We start from the raw sequence: 19,858 nt of genomic DNA on the forward strand, positions 1-19,858 counted from the left end.
AGTGGAAAACTGTGAAGGAGGAAAGGAAACCTGAACAACATCTTTGTAACCATTCCTAGTTTTAAAGTTCCTGTTCTCAGCTCTGTGGTGCAAGCTCTTCTCTCAAGCAAGAACTTCATTACCATTGTGTATGCCTTCATCATCTCTAATTTGAAGTAGTCTACCCAGTCAGAAACTGAAATTGTTGCAGTGTGACAGGTTTGCAAAACAGTTTTTCTCACTGGGATCTATGCTGGCCACCAACTGGTTTCCTGATGGCATTTAAGGTGGTTGACTTAAAGCCATGCTGGCAATTTATCAGTGGGGGAGGAAGCTGAATGGGAGGTACCCTTCTTCCCCTGTTAACAAGACTCAGGACAGTGCATGCTTGATAACATGTGAAAGGGTAACTTCGTGCTGCCCACACTGCCTCTCATCAACACAGTAACTGCATCCACCCTAAGAGCCCTAAATGGTCTTCAGCTTGTGAAGAGGTGGCCTCCCTCTTTTTTAAATGGAGCAGTAGTAATCAGCGAGGGTGCTTCACCTGAAGGAGGATATGAGATCAGGAACCTGGACTCAAAAATTCTTTCTCTCTCAATGCAGATGCCCACAGCCATTAAAAGCCACAAAGAAAATGAAAGATCCATTTTGCAGAGGTTTTAGAGGTCTCATTATGAGGGTTTTAAAAACTCCAGCCAAGAGTAAAATGCCAAAACATTTTTAAGATTTGGGGCACCAAAAATAAGAAAAGGTGAGTTTTACTTTCAGTTAGTCAAGATATTTCATTAAACATTAACTTTCAATTTTTACATCATGCTACAGTACCTGAGAAAATTTTTTAAGACATTCAAAAGAAAAAAGTATGGAAAGAGGAAAGTGAAGAGAATGTATTCTCAAAGACATCAAAACAAGATGTTTTGACAATGCCAGGACATTTTAACCAAAATTTTCTCCCAAATTGTGCTCCAAGGAATTGACGTGATTTCATAAAGCATTTTGATTTTCACTAAATTGTGTTTACTTTAGTAAAACAATACAAAGAATGAATAGCATGATGGAATGATGCATATTTATCAAGTAAGACATTGGTTTATTTTAACCCATTCCACTATCAGAAGTACAGTTCATCTCTAAATGTTATGCAGGAATACTCAGTGGCAGAAAGTATGCCATAGAAAGCAGGAGGAGGGAACTGGAAAAAGTAGAACCTTATGATAAAACAGATGGAATGAAAACATTTGGCAAATGTCAGTGGTGGGTTATCTATTTTATTATATAGCTGTTTAGGTTTCTCTAGTATGAAAAACCAAGCAGTTTGGCTAACAGCTACATGTGCACATTGAAATTGACATAAAGCATCAGAAAGAATTGCACTGAGATTTTTAAGCAGAAAACCCAATCTTATAAAACTGACACTATCAAACTATAAAAGGTCCATTGGCCTTGATGTCCCTTTCCAAAGATTTGTACTTCGCTCTTCCCTCCTTGCCATTTCTCTTTCTCGTTTCCTCCACAAAGCATGAGTATGTTGGAGGGGCTAGGGATTCTCTCAGTGGCTGGGACCAGAGTTTTTCCGCCAGCAGACGTAATACCTACAAACTATTGAGAATATTAAAGCGTATCTGACCTCACTATGGGAATGAAAAAGGAAAAGCAAAACAAATCTGATCTGAAAACTGCACATTATTTCCATGAAGTGTTATTTCTCCCTGGTATCAGACATTGGGAATAAGAGCTGTGGTGACTTCTGCAGCACCAGAAAGAGTTCTTGAATTCCTGAGGAGAAAATTAAAATTGTAAAAAACAGTTATAACAAAGACATTTGTATATATAAAATATTAAAATCATGCATCTAGCAAAAGAATATGTGGAAAAGCATCAGGAGGAGAGAGAAGAAGAGAAATTAAAGGGAGGCAAAGGAAACTACAGCAATGCATCACTGGTTTTGGCATCTCTGTGCTCTGACTAGCATGGCATAATTAAAGGATATTAAAGGCCTTTATATTTCTATCCCAGCAGTGCAAAATTGAAAACAATAAACTGCTTTTTCATAGCACCAACCTACCTTTCCCACTCTCCTTATTCCCACCTCTGAAATTCTGCTTGAGTTCATCTTTACCTTGACCTTGCCTCTGCTGAAATCCTTGTTCATGTCTTAATCACTTTGCATCTTGAATAGTGCGATTCCTTCTATGGTCTGTCTAAATCCCAACTCTCTCTAAATGTCAAGAGGTCCAGAATGGTGCAGTCAGATTATTTTCTTCCTCCATGCATGGATAAACAATATGATAGAAGATGTGTTTATGTAGTAAAATTGAGAAGCTGCAATAGGAGAAGAATGGGGTGATTGTATATAGAACAGGAACAGCAGACCACAGACATACAACAGCTAAAAACTGGCTAATATTCTCAGACAATACTGTGACAGCTGAACACCCACACATCAACAATAAAATATTTGTTTACTAGAATATAAATAGCACCAAGATCAAGAAATCTGGAAGCCCCAGGCTTCTCTGTCATTGCAGACGACAGATATCTACAAAATGCCTTTGCCTCCCAAAACAATAACACATACTTGGTATCAAAATAGACTCCGAGATCTTCAAGATCACAATGCAACTGCCATATAAGAAAAGGCTATTGGTCTTTGCAGTCAAGGAGACAGCCAACTTCTTGGGCTTGCTTGTTCAGGCAAAAGCTACCATGCTGCATTGTTAACTATGAAGAACCTGTGTAAAGAAATCATTTGCCAACAGAAGCAAGAGCAGAGGTGCCCTATATCAGATCATGTTTTTTCACAGTAATGCAGCATCCTAAAAAAAATTAAGTTTCAAGAAGATTTGTTATTTAAGTCTTCATGCTTTTCTGGGAATTGTGTGAGTTGTTCTGTAGTAAAACAAAGAAATGAAGTATATAGAGGTTAAGAAAGTCCAGATGCCTATAGCCTTGCTTGAATGAAGGAGACACCATGGATACTTGACTTCTCTGGAAATCAGGGAAAACAGCTGTCTAATATTGCTTAGGATACCTGCAGCAGAAAAGGTTTTATCCCATATTTATCATTATACACACAACAACAAAACTAGTGTGAGTTAAGCACATCACCAGCCTTCTTTTCTTAGATCATCCTGGCTCTCACAATGCCTCTGACAATGTCTTCTAGAAATGTTAACCAAAGAAATGTATCCTGACTGTAAAAAAACCCCCAAAGCTATGATTTAACTCATGAATGCAAAAGACCACTTCAGATGCCTCATCCATTGTTTCTATATACTCTAGAATCATGTTCAGCTTTGTGAGAAAGCATTTTCCTCACCTGAATTGTCAATTAGAAAACTTAAAAGTAATAAATAAATCCCTCCCTGGAACAACACATCTCAGGAATGCTTGCAAACCAATAAACCAAACCAGCATGGTTTGAATGATTAAAATATTTCATTTCAGTAGTTTTGATAATTTAAAATTATGTTTCCATATTATTGGCTCAAATCAGTGAATAAAAATTTATTCTGAGTCAAGAAGCAGAAAATTCCTAAGGAAGAGCTCTAGGAGTTAGTTTCAGGTTCAAAAACTACAGAAACAAACCACTTCCTGGAAAAAAAAAAAAAAAAAAAGCGCACCTGTTCCCACCTCTGCTTTTCAGTTTGCTCTAAAAAAAAGCCCCAAACTCAACCAGCTGCAGCTATTTCTGCAAAACCAGCTAGCAAATCAGTTTCTGCCTACCTGTAGCTGCTCCTTCAGATAACGTGCATAGGCCTGGAGTTGGGAGGTGACCTTGCTGCTGAAGATGAAACTGAGTGCCCTAGAGGTGGTTTCAGCCTGGTTACATGCCCGTCTAAGCCAATTTTCAATTATTTCAGGTGCAAGTTTTAACACGTGCAGTAGACCTCCCACTTTGTTTCCTTTCCTTTCCTCATTACCATATGAAGACTTGCAATAGATGCCCACAGGCATTTTTCAAATGCAAGGATTTTCAGTTACCCATCCTTCTGACAGGCATCTTGTCGTCTTTGCAGAGCAGCTTTAGATTTGTGAATGGGGGCTTGTTCATCATTGTTGCTATCAATGAATAATTGTAATAACTGTACCTCTCCTGCAGAACGCTGAGCAGCATCCACCCATGCCCTCTTGAGTCAGCTCTGCTTTTCCTCTACAAATATTGTTGGAATTATCTGTGGTGCCAACTGTGGACAGGTATATTTTCAACAGTAGTTCTGCATCAGTTAGGATGCATTCCGTTGGCGCGGTTCCTACATGTGCAAATGGAAAACCTAACTATGGAGCCAACTATGTTTGAGGGATTAATATGATTTCTCATTAATGAGAGCTCTGTAACCTTTGGTATGGGATATATTTAGCCTGTTTGTTCTCTTTTTTTGTGTGAAGTATATTCTACAACATGCTGTGATTTCTGGCCTATTGATTAATGGGTCTTTCCACCACAAGCAATCTTAATCTTTCTTAATTGCCTTAATGGCTGCATGGCCTCTCTTTTATACTCTGCCCACTATGTTGTTGTTGCAAATGCTTTTGTATCTTAACTTTGTGACTATACTAAGGACTTAAAGGAGACTGACTGTGAAGTCTATTGTTGTTCTTGTTCTTTCCATTCTTTAAATTCCTGTTTCAGGCTCCTAATTTCTGTAGGTAATTTTTGGACGTAATTGTGTAAATGCGTATAAATTAAAAAACAATTGTCCAGAAGTCATCCATAAAGGAGTCGATTTTTTTTACAAATTCATAGTATAGTTCTTCTTTTAATTCCAGAGATCTGCAGTGCAGACTAACAGATTTATGTAGGTTGCTATTCAAACCTGAAATATTAAAATTTGTAGCTAGTGTTCAAATAAGATTGTGAGAATCTCCCTTCCAGAGTTTGTAGAAGACTTGGGTAAGTCTGCCCTGGAAGTGTTTGCTATGATATGTAGAATAAAAGATGAGGAGCTCACAAACAGATTTCTGTTTTATGTCTCTGGTACTTCCCAGGGGTTTATTGTGAAACAAAAAAAGCAGATGAGACAAGATGCTATTAGATTTTTTTACAGTACATATCACTTAAATTGCATGATGTCTAGGTCAGTAATGTTTGTTGATCACTGTGTTTTATTTGTGGTGTTAAACAGAAAGCCGGAAGACAGACCAAGTAAATTATGAACTTAGACTTGCCCAGTCAGCTTACTGACTTCATTTTCAACCTACTCTTTCTCTCCATGAAGAGGTGGTATGCCAGCAGAAACCTATGGACTCCATGTATCATCACCAGCCCATGGGCTAAATACAGCATCATCACACAAGGGGCTGCACTTACACGGGGCAGACACTTGCAGGAGAAAGAGATGTACCCATGCAAGAGAATAATTGTAATGAGTGGTGTCATTAACATCCATAAGTGACCCTAGGCACAAAAACATTTCCCCACAAACTTTACCCAGGGTACAACCTTTTGCAAATGCTTCCAGACAATAATGAAAAAGTTTAGGAAAGATTTCATCTAAGTGATGGCAGTAGCTAAGTCTGACACTGAGTTATTCCCAGCTGCTTCCAAATCTAGATCTAGTCTAGAGCCAACTGTGCAAAATCAAAAGCAAAACTGTAAAGGCAGCAACATCTATGGAAATAATTTCACTCCTCTCAGAAGGGAGAAGGTAATGCACAGTAATTGCAATACCCACAAACAGCAAATCTTTAAAACTGTCAGTAGTCCAGAAATGTGTCACTTAGACCACTGTAATTATGGGAGAAAAGGTGACATTCGGGGCTGGAAAAAGAAACATGCTTGTGGTAGAGTCTTTTTATAGGAAAATGTCACCTGTTTAAAAGCCGTTCAGAATTTTGGCAAGTTAGAAATAATCATGGCTGACATTACTTGGCAAAGAGCAGATGAAAAGATCAAAACTGGATAACAGATAAAAGCAATCTGGCCCATGGTTCCATCTTTCAATTTACAATGGCAGCAGCAATGTCAAACACTCCAAATTCTGACAACTGATGCAGCATGAGCAGGTACGAAAGCAGAGGGAAAGTGCCCAGCACTGATAACAAAAAAAATCACTTTGGCAATTTGAAGAAGAGAGCAATGTGTTGCATCCAACTAGAAATATATGTGCATATGCATAAATAATATGCTATTTGCTTAGTTTTGGTGGAATATTAAATGTTAACAGCTAAGATTTATTAAGATTTACTAAGATTTATGGTTACCTTCTCAATGTTACTCTTCATCCTTTCCTCTATCATGTATGTATCACATAAAAGGAAGCAAGTTTCAATCCTGTGAAAAACAACTAAATCCAGGCATCATAAGGCCTGACTAACAGAGGTCAAATTCAGGTTGGAAGTTTGACTAAAAAAAACTGATTTCAGATTTCTATCTAAATAACAGGATTTTACGGAATTTTCTGTACACATTTCCCTAGGATGGATTTTCTTGTTGATTTTGGTTGGTAGGGTCAAGGGAAATATTCTTAAAAGTTCTGATCCACACAATTCTAATATTAATTTCACTTTGCATTGCCACCAAGGTTAGGCTCTGCATATTTAGCACAAACACTGAAAGAGGAGGTTCGTAAATTTAATAACCAAAGGCAGGAAAAGGCAGGTTTTCCCAGTGATGAAGACTGACAATCAGAAGGAAGCCAAAGGGACAAAGTATTTTAATGAGGTCTCACTTATGCTTCTACTGCTTTTGCACTCAGTCCTGCTCTTTTGTTTTTCGATACTCAGAAACATCACTAGGGTTTTTTTTTACCACAGTACCAAGTTCAGACTTGGCATACAGAGCTTCAGTTGATTCAGAGAGTCTACTTACTGGATTTGCAGGTATTTTTAATACTAATTTAGCAATAATACAAAAGTAATCTTAACATCTGACTACAGATGCCACACCAGCTCTGGCAAGGGGAAAGTTTTGTTTTCTGTCTTTGAAATCTGAGTATTTCTAAAACATCTGAAAAGTCGTTCTGTAGCAGAGTCCACTGGTCCACTATGGGAACACTGGAAATTTGAGGTCTGACTTTTCCTTTTTATTTTTCCTGGCCTACTGGAAATTTATTCTTTTGTTTTAAGGAAAAAAAACATGAGAGTGATTTACTCACCCTACAAAAGGCAATTCAGAAAGCAGCTACAAAATGTAAAATGGTTGTTTATGGCTACAGTTGCCTTCCTCTGTCAAATAGAAAGCATCAACCCTGTATAAAACATGCTGTGAAAAAGGAGCCCTGTCTGGGTGGGAGCTGGGATGCAGGAAATCAGGAGATTAAGAAATGTGTAGTGCTCAGTGCTCTTACTAAATCGGGTTGAAATGTTTTTAGGTTTGTTGGTTTTGGGTTTTTTGTTTTTTTTTTTTTTTAAATAATAACATTTAAAAAAACCACATTACAATTTTTGACCAGCTCTGGCCTTTGTATTAATTTGCCTTCCTGGAGCTTGGGGAAGGGCTGGCATTTTCTTTAACGACAGAGCTCAGCACCATCTGATCGAGTCTCACAGTTGAATTTCCAGATGCAGAACACAGCTCTGTCATTATATTATAAAGCTATGATGTAGTCAGAGCAGTGCAAGCTTTTGATCTGTGGCCACTCTGGTGATGGAAAGGCTTGTCTGAAAGATTTTCAAAAAGCCTCGTCCGTGGAGGAAGCACACTTGTAAGGAGGACCATAACCACAGTAAAAATTGGATACTGATAGTAAAGTCCTGGCCTTACTGCAGTCAGTCAATATTTTCTATAGATTTTAACGTGCCTTGGGTATTGCTAAAATCACAGGAAACTGAAGTTTCACCTAGCAATAGCATCTCTTCACTGATCTATCTGCTTCATGAGCAAAAGGTAACAGTTTTAAAGGATATTTTAAAAAAAAGAGTTATCCAACAACCACAGTTATGGTTACATCAAATACCTACCAGCATCTACTGAGCTGATAAACCAGAAGGGTTTCTTGAGAAGGAAAGGGCTCGATGACAGTATAAGGAACATCTTTCAACACCATCACAGATAGCACACTTCATCAACATTACTAGAGACCATCTTTCCTGAACTCTTACACCTCTCACAGGCACAGACTGATGTATAAAGAAGGAAAGGGAAACAGAAAAAGCAAAGGGATGGTGCCGTGAAAACCAAGGGCTTACAGAGACAATAGGAAGTCAACAGTCTGGAACTAGAAAATATGGGTATTATCATTATATTAATAACTGAAGCTTTATGACACAAAAGATACACCTTACTCCACAACCCCAAGGTCTTACTATGGCATTTGTCCCACTTCGGTCTTTGCTGATATCCTGATTTCTCAAACATTTAAGTACTTAATTTCATTAATGTAAAGACTCTTGGTAGATCCACCCCTGACATACATCTCAAGGGAGTTGAGGCAAGTGTTTGTGTCAGGACCTAAAACTTTTGTCTTTAGGCACACTCCACTGTTGTATGTGAAGCACCAGCTGTAGGTTTGGTGCACTGCAAATACAGTGATGGTAGCAGGGAAAACTGGAAGGGTGGGAAAAGAGAGGTATTTGTCATAGCCATGAAAAGAAAATTGCAGAATTTAAAAAGAGTTTGCTCATTGTCTTTAGGATGATATTCCAACTGGAAATAATAAAAAGACCTAGAACTACAGTTCCACCAAGATCTGTGCCTGGATTGTACACTTGAATATTATGCTGCTCCCACAGACCTACCAGAGCCAGAAGACCTCTCCCTGTTCAAGAATCTTTCAAGTGAACTTGAAACAGTACAGCTACAACATTGCACATCATCAGAGCTGGAACTTAAGAGACATGAAGTTTTAGGTTAATGTGGCATATTGTCAGTCTGATGTATAAGTAATACAGAGGGTGTGGAACAAAGTTGGTAGAAAGCTCTGGAAAATAAAGAGAAACTTGTTACCTTTAGCACTCAGTTTGCATTAGTCTTTTTCTGTTTGCTGCTCATGTATCTTGCTTATTGTAACCCTTTCTTGTCCAACTCCACCCTCACGCAAATCTGTGTAAAGGCTATTTTTAAAAGCTCCACCTCATCAGGGTACATGGGTGCACACATGGCTTTCACCACAAGTTATCCGCTTGATTTCTGTGAAGCTATTTAGCTACTTACACTCAAGTGTATTCTTAAAAACATTTGGAATCGACCCCTAAGACAATTTTCTTTCTTCTTCTTCCAACCAACATCATGAACATTTTCATTCTTTCTTTTGGCTCCCTGTCTCTTACCATATGCCTTTTAAACTCATCATCCCTGTCCATTGTGCTCTAAATTTCTGCATACTCACCAGCATTTCTCCTCTCATTTTCTTCCACTTATTCTGTCTGAATCCACTCTCTTGTCTAATGTCATACAGTTCCCTTGACTTGTTTCTCTTACTCTGGACCTTAAGTAGTGTCTGAAGTTTTTTTTCCTGTGTTGGAAACAGTGTCCGTGGCCTCTGCCTTCACTCAAGTAGCCTTTGAGCCTCTTTTGACCATCAGTATTCTTTTCCACACTCCTGTTGTTCATAAAAAGGCAAAAAACCCAGAGAACAACATGATGAAGGAGTGTATCAGAAGAGCTGAGACTCTTCAGAAAATTAAATTATATTAACTCTGTACTTAGAATTAATCAGTGTACTCAAATCATTGGTCTTTTTCAGGGTCTATTTAGGATTACTGTTTGATAGCATAGATCATGAGATCGCAAATAGCAGCCCACTTGATGAATAACAACATCCATGCTCTGCGTTGCCCGACTCCAAGAACTGGGGTCCTAAGCCTCCTCAGAATGGACCCCAAACCCACAGAAGCTAAACACATGTCATGAAGTGCAGTAAAAACAAGTAAAAAAAGAGAGAACAGAGCTTCTTCAAGACAGGATTCTTTCATTTTTGGCTACATGATGACTCTTTGTCTAAGGCTATGTCTGCACTGAAGACTACAGTGCTATGGAGCAACATGTTCACTTATCTCCTGGAAGCGGTCTTGCCTGGTGAGATCCAAAGTCACAAGTGGGCAAGATCATTGTGTTTCTCGGTTACATTTTGTGATGTACCCGAGCTGTTTTGTTTAAAGTTTGTAGCCCTGCAGAGCAGACATACACCATGGAGGGACAAATACTATTGATCTGGTAGAGGGAATAGGTGTTGGATACGGTGACAGCAAATTAGAAACTTCTCACATTTTTGACAATTCATGCATTGCACAGAAAGAGACCATTATAATAGATTTGAAACCAAATAAATGAAGCAAAGAAGGGCCTCACTGTACTTTTGTGATCAATTAGGCTCATTTAAATCTGTCTCCTGCATGTTTTATAAAAGAAATGACTGCAGGTCATTCAGATGCCTACCTGTGCTTATCCAGGTTTCCCTAGAGGATTTCACAAGAGAACTTTCCAAATGGCCAAAGTATCCCTGTGTACCAGGTCACTGCATCCTTCATTTGATGTCTGCAAGATTTTATGCCCAAGAATTTCCGGTCATTTATCAAAAAAAAAAAAAAAAAAGTTAACATTAACTTTGCAGGAAATAACGTGCAGGACAAATGATTTGCACTAGAGTCTAACTATGTTTGCTAATTTGTGTACCAGCAGCACAGTATGGAGCTCAAGGAAGGCTTTCTCTTGCCAAAAAAAGCATGGATGCTTAGTGACAGCCCTTCTAGCCCATACAAGATTTTCAGAAATGTCAGCCTAATAATTTAAAAAAATATTCCGCAATAAAAAAAAGCTCTGAGCGTTTTAGTTCCAGTAGGACAGATAACATATTATGTGAAAACCGGGTACAGAATCTGTCCATCTATTTTTCCTGCAAAACATTTGCTAATCATGCTGTTAAAGGGGATGAACATATTTTAGAATATTAAAGTTTGATTTGGCAATGACAAATTTTAATATTAAAACACATATAATGACTCTTAGATTAAGCTTTTCTGATATACTTAATACCCAAGCTAAATAACTAATCCACAGGGAACAGGAGGTGGACTCAGCAGCTGAGTAAGATTACAATTTTAGGACATACTATAGAGGACACAGGGAAATGCAATCTCATAGATTTCTTAATAATATTCACCATATATTGGTTAGTCAAAACCACCTGGCGTATAAACTAGAAAAAAACATCCTGTGTTCACACTGAAATCTTCTCATAAGCCCTAGACGTGCCTAGCACACAACTGCAACTGTGTAGTTTTATCCTTCAGAGAATAAGAAAAGCAGAAACCATTGTGTAAAAGGTATTTCATGTGATGGTTTGTTTAGCAAAACACAGGTACTGTTCAAATTTGATATATATTCCTGAGGTGTATATTACTCTCCAAGAAGAGCTGGTCAATCACAGAACACAAGGAACACAGTAATCATTAATCACAGGTTAAAATTCAGTGAATAATTCCCAAGACAGAAGATTTAGCAAGGGTTTCTAAAAATTTTCTACTATTTTTATGGCAGCATGGTGGCAAAGCAGGAAAAATAGCAACAGTGCTACAGAAAGTAATTTATCTCAAAGTAATTTTTAAATTATTACTGGATCTGTTATATTTTTATGCAGACCAGGAAAGATTGCAATGAACAATCAGTCTGGCATATAATATATATCAAGCAATATGAATTTGCCAAACTAATATATATGCATATGCATACACTCAGAAATTCTAATCATATACACACACTGACATCTTCATCCGTATCCACACTTATGTATTACAGGCATTCATCAATGACTGTGCATACACACGTGTTAGAGAAACACACTCACATGCAACACGTGAACTATTTCAGGGAGTAAACTCCTCTTGAAAACAACCTACTCAAGAGATGCTATTTTTCAAACAGAATACTGTAATGTTGCTATCCTGTAAACATGCAAACATAGATGGAGAAACACAGCTGAAGTGTCGATTTTCTTCACTTTCTTTTACCTACCTCAATAAAACATCTTTTTTTAGGCTGTGATCTATTTAATAAATATTGGAAGTTCTTATTTTTCCTCAGCCACATGTACATCGGGAAAACAAAGCTAATTTGATTTGTCCTTAATGATTTCTAGGCAGATTATTTAATAAACTGTTCAGTTATATTTTACAAGTACCCTTCAACAGCCTATGAAAAAAATATTAAAACAGAAGAGGTTGGAGATTTATATTTTAAGGTTTTTTATTGAAATTTTTTCATAAATTGTTTTTCACAAGCTTCATTAAAAATTATTCTTTTAGCTAAAAATGTTTTAAGTTATTTTGGTAATAAACAGCTCTTTATATGAAAACATACCAAGATTTAAAAAAAGAAAAAAGAATCAAAACCATTTTACCTCATTAAAAAGCACCTTTCTAATGACCTCTCTTACTAGGACCAAAATATAAAATGAGACCTAGGAACACTTGAGAAGTTGCCTGCAACTTTCTTTGTAATTATCAAATGGTTCAAATGATGAAATGTTATCTTAGCTGTAATAGGGTATATATTCTAGCTATCTAACAGGTTTTTCTCTTGAGCCAGCAAACAGAATTCATTATCTATGCCACAAGAGTAAACCTAGATCCTAAATTTTAAAGAAGTCATAAGGAGGTTGTATATTACTTGAATGACTTGTTTTCTAAAAACAATGATTTGTTGTTTACATTCTCCAGGAGAAGAAAGAGAGAATTTGTGTACAAACCCTGTAAAAGAGCAGTGTTTCTAATATTTAGCATACCTATAGCTCAGCACATTTTAAACCTGAACTATTATTTGCTTCTGTAGGCACCTATATGGGGAAAACAGATTAAAACAGGCAGAAGGTAATAGAACTAGTTCTGTAATGTAAGCAGGATTGGGCCCAATGTATTGTTAGCTTGAAGGAGGAGAAACTTGTTATTTTTCATGTGCCTGTTAATACAGGCATCTCTTCAGCTTTGCAGGAAAGATGTTTCCTTTGAGGAATTTCTGTCATAAGTATTTTCCATATATTTTTTTCCCGAATGGGCATAGAAGCTCTGGGCTTGCCAAGGTAGAGTGGGACAGAAAATTAAATCCTGTGCTCAGGCCTATCCTGGGAAGAACAGATATTAGGCTGTGGGATTTCTGATCCCTAAAAAATTGTTCCTGTCCACTTGTTGAAATTGACCTGCACAAAACCTGTGGAAGAGAAAATATATTAGAGAAATTATGTGTGTCCTACCCGCAGTGTGCTATCGCAAACCACTTTGCACTGTGAAACACAGAAGACTGCGTTGAGGAGCAGCATCGTTGCAGGGGAAACAACGGTGAATTAATTTGTGCTCTCTCACAGGAGAGGCCCTAGCAAGGCACAGTTTTTGAGCACTGGGTTTGGAAACGATTCTGCTCCTCAGTTGGCTCCTTGCTGCGTGTGATGCACTTGTGGTGGTCCAAGTGGGATGCGGGGCTGGGCAACAGAAAGTAAACCGGCAAAAGTGAACCGTCAGGCTCCTCAGTGCAAGTCCCTGCTTTATGTTTATTTTAATGAAATAAGATAGAAACTACTGTAGTGTTTTTAATCACTTGAAATTATCATCATTCATCACCGAAGTAGCACAACAGATAATTGATCTGCTGAACAAAAACAGCACAACCCCCAGCAGTATGTTTGCACTAATTCCTGAAGGCTTTTTAATATGAATTTGGGAACTATCTATATACCTACACAAAGGTCTTATTTTATTATTAACTGCAGTAATTTCATACTGGAACCCTAATATTATAGTGCAATTTAGTTGAAACTGTTGAACTTGTGAACTGTTAACAATACAAATAACACAATAATAGCGAAGAATCCAAACACTTAGCAGCAGCAAACTAATAATCAGCAACACTTTAGTGCCAAATAAACTACCAGGGAATTAATAATTTCACCTCCCTCACAGCAACATCACCAGTGTTTCAAGGCATTTCTCTTCCGAAGAAAGAAGCCGACTTGTACCCCAACCTGAAACTGGGGCGGGTTTCTCCTCTGGGCAAAGGTATGTTTCGTGGTGCACCCAAATATTTCCTGCCCACCTCCCCCTCCTGACAGGGCTTCTGTGTGCGATGGCTGCGGGTCTCCAGCCCCGTCCCGGGCTGAGCAAACAACAAGCATTTCCATCACCTCTCCCTCGCAAGCTGATTTGTCTCGCAAGAAGCCAGGAGGTAAATAAATAGGTCCGGCTAGCCAAGCTTTGCCTGTATACACCTGTATCAACAAGGATGCAAGCACAATTATCTTACCTTAATGAACTTAATCTTTAATTTCACAGCTTGGCCCTTGTGCTCAGCCTCTTAACAAAGGAGCCGAACTGTTTTAGTCCATATGACCACCCTTCCTCCAACAGCTGTGGAAACTTAAAGCCACGACAAGGATTTTTGCCCCTTGTGAAACTGTCAAAAGCAATAAATATTTTTCTTTTTTTCCATCATTAGACCCCGCTAAGAAAGCCTGCCCATTGTCCACTGTAATTCCCAGCGCTCACGGGGCAGGAGCTTTATTGTCCCAAATGAATCCTGAAGTGTGAACAATGCGGGGGAAAGCGGCCACCCTTTTCGGGAGGGTGTAGCCGCGAGGAATGCGGCGCTTCCCCACGGACGGCTCTGCCAAAAGAGCACTTGTGTTTTTTAACACTGGCCTTTCAGGAGGATGCTCGAGTTAAGGCATTGTGGCCCACTGTAAATAGATGCACTCGCCAGAATGGGGCTTCGTCATCCCTAATTAGGGAAGTAACTCCAGAGAGACAGCATGTCACTTGCAAGACTGGGCTCATTGTTGGGTTTGTGCGCGTCCCCACAATGTGAGGTAATTGGAGTTGTACCTTTTAGAAAGCTGCTAATTTCACATAGGAAGTGCTAACAAGACCTTTGTGTGCCATGTTTTCCTTCGTCCTTTCTAAGGAAGTTACAGAGCTCGAGTACTGGGAATGGCTGGGCCAAGGCCTGCCGGAGGAGGCTGCGGTAATGAACCACTTCAGCCCCCCGCCAGAAAAAGGAGGCCTAATTTTCGGGCCTGAGAAGACTAGGCCGGACAAAAGGTTCTGTTTAAGCTTATTATACGGGACATTCTCAGTGCCTACACAGCTTTCCTCGAAATGACCCTCTCAAAATAAGTGCATCAAGTTTGAGCAAATAGAAACATGCAACTTTCGAGGCTGGGGGTTATAGTTTTCTTTACAAAGCCATTTATATAATGTAAGCCGCAATTAGTGCGGAACGGAGCAACAAGATCTAGCGAGGAAAGTTCCCTTGACAAAGGACAGAAATTAGGGGAATAAGTAACAGTTAAATATTGGCTTCGGATAACTGACTGAAAAGGCCTTTCAAATCAGCTGCGGATGTAGAAAAATAAAATAATTTTGCTCCAAGTCTCTTGCACCTCAAAGTTTGGCTTTTAAATAGCTGACTGATTAATTCCACTAATTTTAAATTATCCAGATAGAATGGATCTGGGCTTAAAAAAAAAAAAAAAAAAGAAATAACTGAAAAGCTTCTCGGCTTTTAAGCCTGACAATATCATCAAAATGTCTGTAGGAATTATATATAAAAATTCAAACGGTAATGAAACAAATTACTACTTACAGTATGAAAAGTCTGCAAAAGCTTTTTATAGACTTGAAATGCAGAAGTTATATAAACTACTCAGCGAAAAGAATTAGAAAATGACCTTTGCAGATCGGGGGCAAAAATGAACAGTCTTCAGGGGAAAAAAAAATTTCACTGTTAACAATGGCTTTTAATGCCATTTTGCTTCCCTCATTTATCTAATAATTGTGGCAAGGTTAGGGTAAACAATGAACAGTATGTTTTCACATATTCCACCTTTAATGTCCTCCATATGAATTTCTAAAACACTTAAGAGAATAGATACATAAACCTGTGACCTTCAAATGAGCTTTTTGCTACTTCCAACATTTTGAATAAAAAAGGTCAGAAAATTGAACCGCTTTTGCGCAGTAATGAATTCCATTCTGTTGGGTAAACAAAGCTAAATTTTAAAACACGGACCTGACATCTCTATAGCTCAAGAAGCTTTTCTCTTCTTCGGGCGCCCGGGGGGGAAGGGTGAGGAATGCGAGCATTCCGCCAGCCGCCCCCTAAATCACTGCAGCATCCGCCAAGGGGAGGAGGAGACAAAAATATTTGGTTTTATTCAGTGAACAGCCATGATTTCCAAGGCCAGTGCGACACAAATGTGCGATTTTTAAGACTTTTTTTTTTTTTCCCCTCCACCTCTCACCCCCCAGCGAATAATTGATCCGGTCCACACAAAAAAGAAGCCAGCACTACCCTTGTCGAGCTAGCTCTTACTGCCAAGGGCCTCCAAAAGTTACTTCAATTTCCGCCGCGCTTTTGTCCGCGAGTTGTCCTGGCTGAAAGGCCCGGTTAGGTATTGTTGCAAAAAAAGTCTGTGCCCACGTTTATTCCCCCCCTCTAATTCATACTCCGCATTGTGGGGTTTTGCTATTCAGGGACTGATTGGACAACAGCCCGAAGAATGGCCCCAGTGATTAGGCTCTCAGCATGGGTCTGGATTGTGGGTATAAACCCAGAGCTAGGGCTTGAATTCACGGCGGCTTTCTGCTTCCTCCTAGCGCCTCCCGCGCTCGATATTTTATGCATCCTTTGCGGCAGGTAATGCATTCCTTCATACCAGGAAATGGAATCTGTATAATTAGCCGGCACAGTAGTGTTCGAGCCCTTGAAAGTCCAGGGGTTGTGCCCCAGGAAGCAATTGCACTCGGGTATTGATAGGAACTCAGGGGTTTTTGGCCAGGGTGGGATAATACAAAACCCTGAGTATTGTCATGACAAGGTATTCATCCTGCTTGACAAAGGCAACTTTTCTAGCATTCCCCGGGGGCACACAGGGGCGATGCTGGACGAAGATTTGTTTGTTTAGAAGTGGAGGTACGGTTTGCCCAGCCCACCACAATTCCCAAACACAGGGCCTGACCCCATCCCCTGCCTCCCACTCCACTGCACCATGCTGCTTCCCCCATCTCTTTACATTTTAAAGTATGGCAGCTGTGCAAGTCATGAAGTGTACAGATGTCACTCTGCGTCTTACATGTCAGTAACTGGAATTAATTTACATTTATTTGCCTATTGTTTTATATCATTTTATGACAATGTGCCGCATAATATAATTTAAATCTTTAATGTACAACTAATTCTCTACCATTAATTTGTCAACATGATTACTGGATATGCCATCAGGAAAAGCTGGATGACTTGAAATATGTACAAGGCATTCCTGTAGCTTTAAAAGAGGTTTGTATCTGAAATGACAAAGGTTTACAGAACTTTTTTTGGTCTGTCTGTAATTTTATGAAAACTACAATTTCAGCATAATTTCACAAACTGAATTATTCCAAATCTCAGCCTGCAATAAAATAAAACATCTAATATATTAATTAGCCCAGGGAGAGAGTCCCAACAGTATTGTAAGAAGCAAAATGATAGTTTGATTTCTGAGAAACGCAGCCTTCATCATGACAAATCCTGGCTGATAGAGGAGTTTAAATTGTCTCCCTGCCAATAATATTTTATTTTGGGCAGAGCAGTAATCTTTTTAACTATGCGTTGGAATTGAAAAGCAACTCGTAGCAAGAGCAGGTTGCAAATTTTTTGACAGAAAATGGTGATTTGTTGAAACTGAAACTTGTCCTGGGAGCGTACAGAAGGTAGCTACAGCAGGGAAGGTTTCTCAGGGTAGAATTGCTGACTAAAATATGAAGAGAGAGGGAGGGAGGGAGGGAGGGAGGGAGGGAGGGAGGGAGGGAGGGAGGGAGGGAGGGAGGGAGGGAGGGAGGGAGGGAGAGAAGGAGAGAGGGAGAGAGGAGAGGGTTTTTCTCTGCTTCCCAGCCCTCCCCCCAGCTGCCCGTAGGTAGGAGGTCAGGGCACTCTCCAGGGATGTGGGAGAGCCAGTTTCAATTAGCTCAGTAATGTGCCTGTAAGGGGGAATTCAGAGCACATCTCCTCTTTGCTTTCAGGGAGGGTTTGGCCCCTATTTCTCCTGCAGCTTGGAGGTACTCCCCTGCTTATTTGCTGTTTTTCCCTTATATCAAAAAATGAATATGTATGTGTGTCCCTTAAAAAAAAACAAAGCAAAACAAAAAACATTGAAGTGTAAGCCCTGACCTTACAGCACCCATGTCTGGCGATTCTCCTGTGTGGCTTCTCATGTAGAGCTGGGGCTGGGGGTGGCAGCCTGCCGTGCTGCTGAGTCTGGGAGATGGGTGCAAACAGCATCATCCCTAAAACAGCACCAGGAGCTGGGACCCTGGCTTCACCTCTCTGATTCTCCCAGTGCTCTCCTTGCAGTCTCTGGGGATGTCTGCAGACAAGACTGGACTCCTTGTCACAATCCTGTAAGCTTCATCATATGCTCACTTCTATATTGTGCAGAGCAAGTGGCTCTTATAGGTGGGCCTGTCAGCTCCTCAGTACCGTAACTGAGCTTCTCTTTTTGATGCTATTTTGCAACTATTTTGTTTAGGTGGGCTCCCTGCAGTCATCGGGTCTCTGAACGGACAAAAGCCTGCACTCACATCAATGCCAGTCTAGGACCAGGGTACAGACCCCAGGTGAAAATGCTGGGGTAACGATGAATAATCGAAGTAGATGAAAACACAGCAATTAGTTTCCAGGGAATTTGCTAGCAGAATATTTCATCTTCTCACACTGTCTTTTTTAAAGCTCACCTCCCTGCCTCTGCTCATTCCTCTCCTCTACCTTTTGGGAATCTCACAGGAACTGTATGAGTCACCAGAACACTGGAAAAATCTAGCAATTTCTTTCCTAAAAAAAAAAAGAAAAAAAAAAAAAGAAAAAAATGAGAAGAGGCTTGATTAAAAATTAAAATGGAAAAAAATATATTTGCTGAAAAAGAAGTGTTTAGACAAAGCCTGTCTGCTTCAATTTCCCAGCTACGTAAGCTCCCTTGCCCTGAGAGTGACAGTAGATTCCATAAATTAACTGAAAATCCCTCTTCTCAAGAGCCTAAGTTATCTCTTCTTTGCCTGCAGCTCTGATTTAGAATAGGCGCTCGTTTGTTTACTGTTTTAATTAATGCTCCTTTTCAATGTGGAATAAGGGAAGGGAAATGAACTGACTCGATAAACAGGTGTAGCTGTTATGTGTTATATTTGGGATCATTCAGGACTTGCAACAGATTAATCAGGCTTGACTGGACGTGAACCTCCTAGCAGAAAAGGTAGATCAACTCTGCTGGATGCCCAGTAGGTGAGTATTATTTTAACTGCTAGCCTGTGATAGGAAAGGCTTAGAAGGACAGTCATCAGTGGAGAATATCTTGCTGTTTTCGCCCAGGAAAGCAGTCTGATTCTTTCCCCCACTGCTTAACAGTTAAGGAGACCTTGACAATATAAGCCACTTTTCATGCCCCCTCTGCTTCCCCTTCTAACCTCGCTGCCTCATATTCAAGGGGAAAGAAACAAATCATCCCATTATTTTAAAAACATTTAAGTGTCACATTGGGGAAAATGCTCTCCTAGGTTAACTATGAATGATTGAAGATTTTTTTTCTAAATGCAATATAAGTGTAATAACAGTTTAAGTGTCATGCTACACTGTGTATTGCCTTTGCACCCTGTGTAATACCTAGCATACTCAGAACAGAAAATGATCCAAAATCAGCCTTTTCTCAGAGTTTAAATTCTTAGCTTCAAAGGGGAAAAATAGTTGAGCTTAGGTTTCTTCATTATGAGGCAGCAAGGAAATTATGTGATTTAACCGTATCACAGCAGTAAAGCAACGTTCAGCTCATGAGTATCAAATCCCACAAGAGACTGCATCTCCTGCTTTCCAAATAAAGCAACATCTAAAAATATATTCCTTTACTCCACATTTTTCTTGGCTTATACAGTATGTGTACAGAAAGCAATGTCACATTAAAGGTAAGTGAAGAGGAATCAGGGAGTATCC

At 39.4% G+C, this 19,858-nt stretch overlaps 1 long non-coding RNA gene across 2 annotated transcripts; it reads right to left on the bottom strand.

Annotated features, from left to right (window-relative positions):
- Positions 1-1,180: 1,180 nt before the first annotated feature.
- On the bottom strand, positions 1,181-14,248 carry LOC141969809 (uncharacterized). Of its 2 annotated transcripts, none has more exons than XR_012635098.1 (3): positions 14,153-14,248; positions 2,048-2,304; positions 1,181-1,758 (listed from the first exon to the last, which is right to left on the bottom strand). It is a non-coding gene; the product is annotated as an uncharacterized LOC141969809 (long non-coding RNA). The 2 variants fall into 2 exon arrangements; XR_012635099.1 differs by lacking the exon at positions 14,153-14,248 and adding an exon at positions 10,301-10,401.
- Between the last annotated feature and the right edge of the window lie 5,610 nt (positions 14,249-19,858).

Source organism: Athene noctua, chromosome 1, assembly GCF_965140245.1.
Source record: "Athene noctua chromosome 1, bAthNoc1.hap1.1, whole genome shotgun sequence".
NCBI classification, from domain to species: domain Eukaryota; kingdom Metazoa; phylum Chordata; class Aves; order Strigiformes; family Strigidae; genus Athene; species Athene noctua.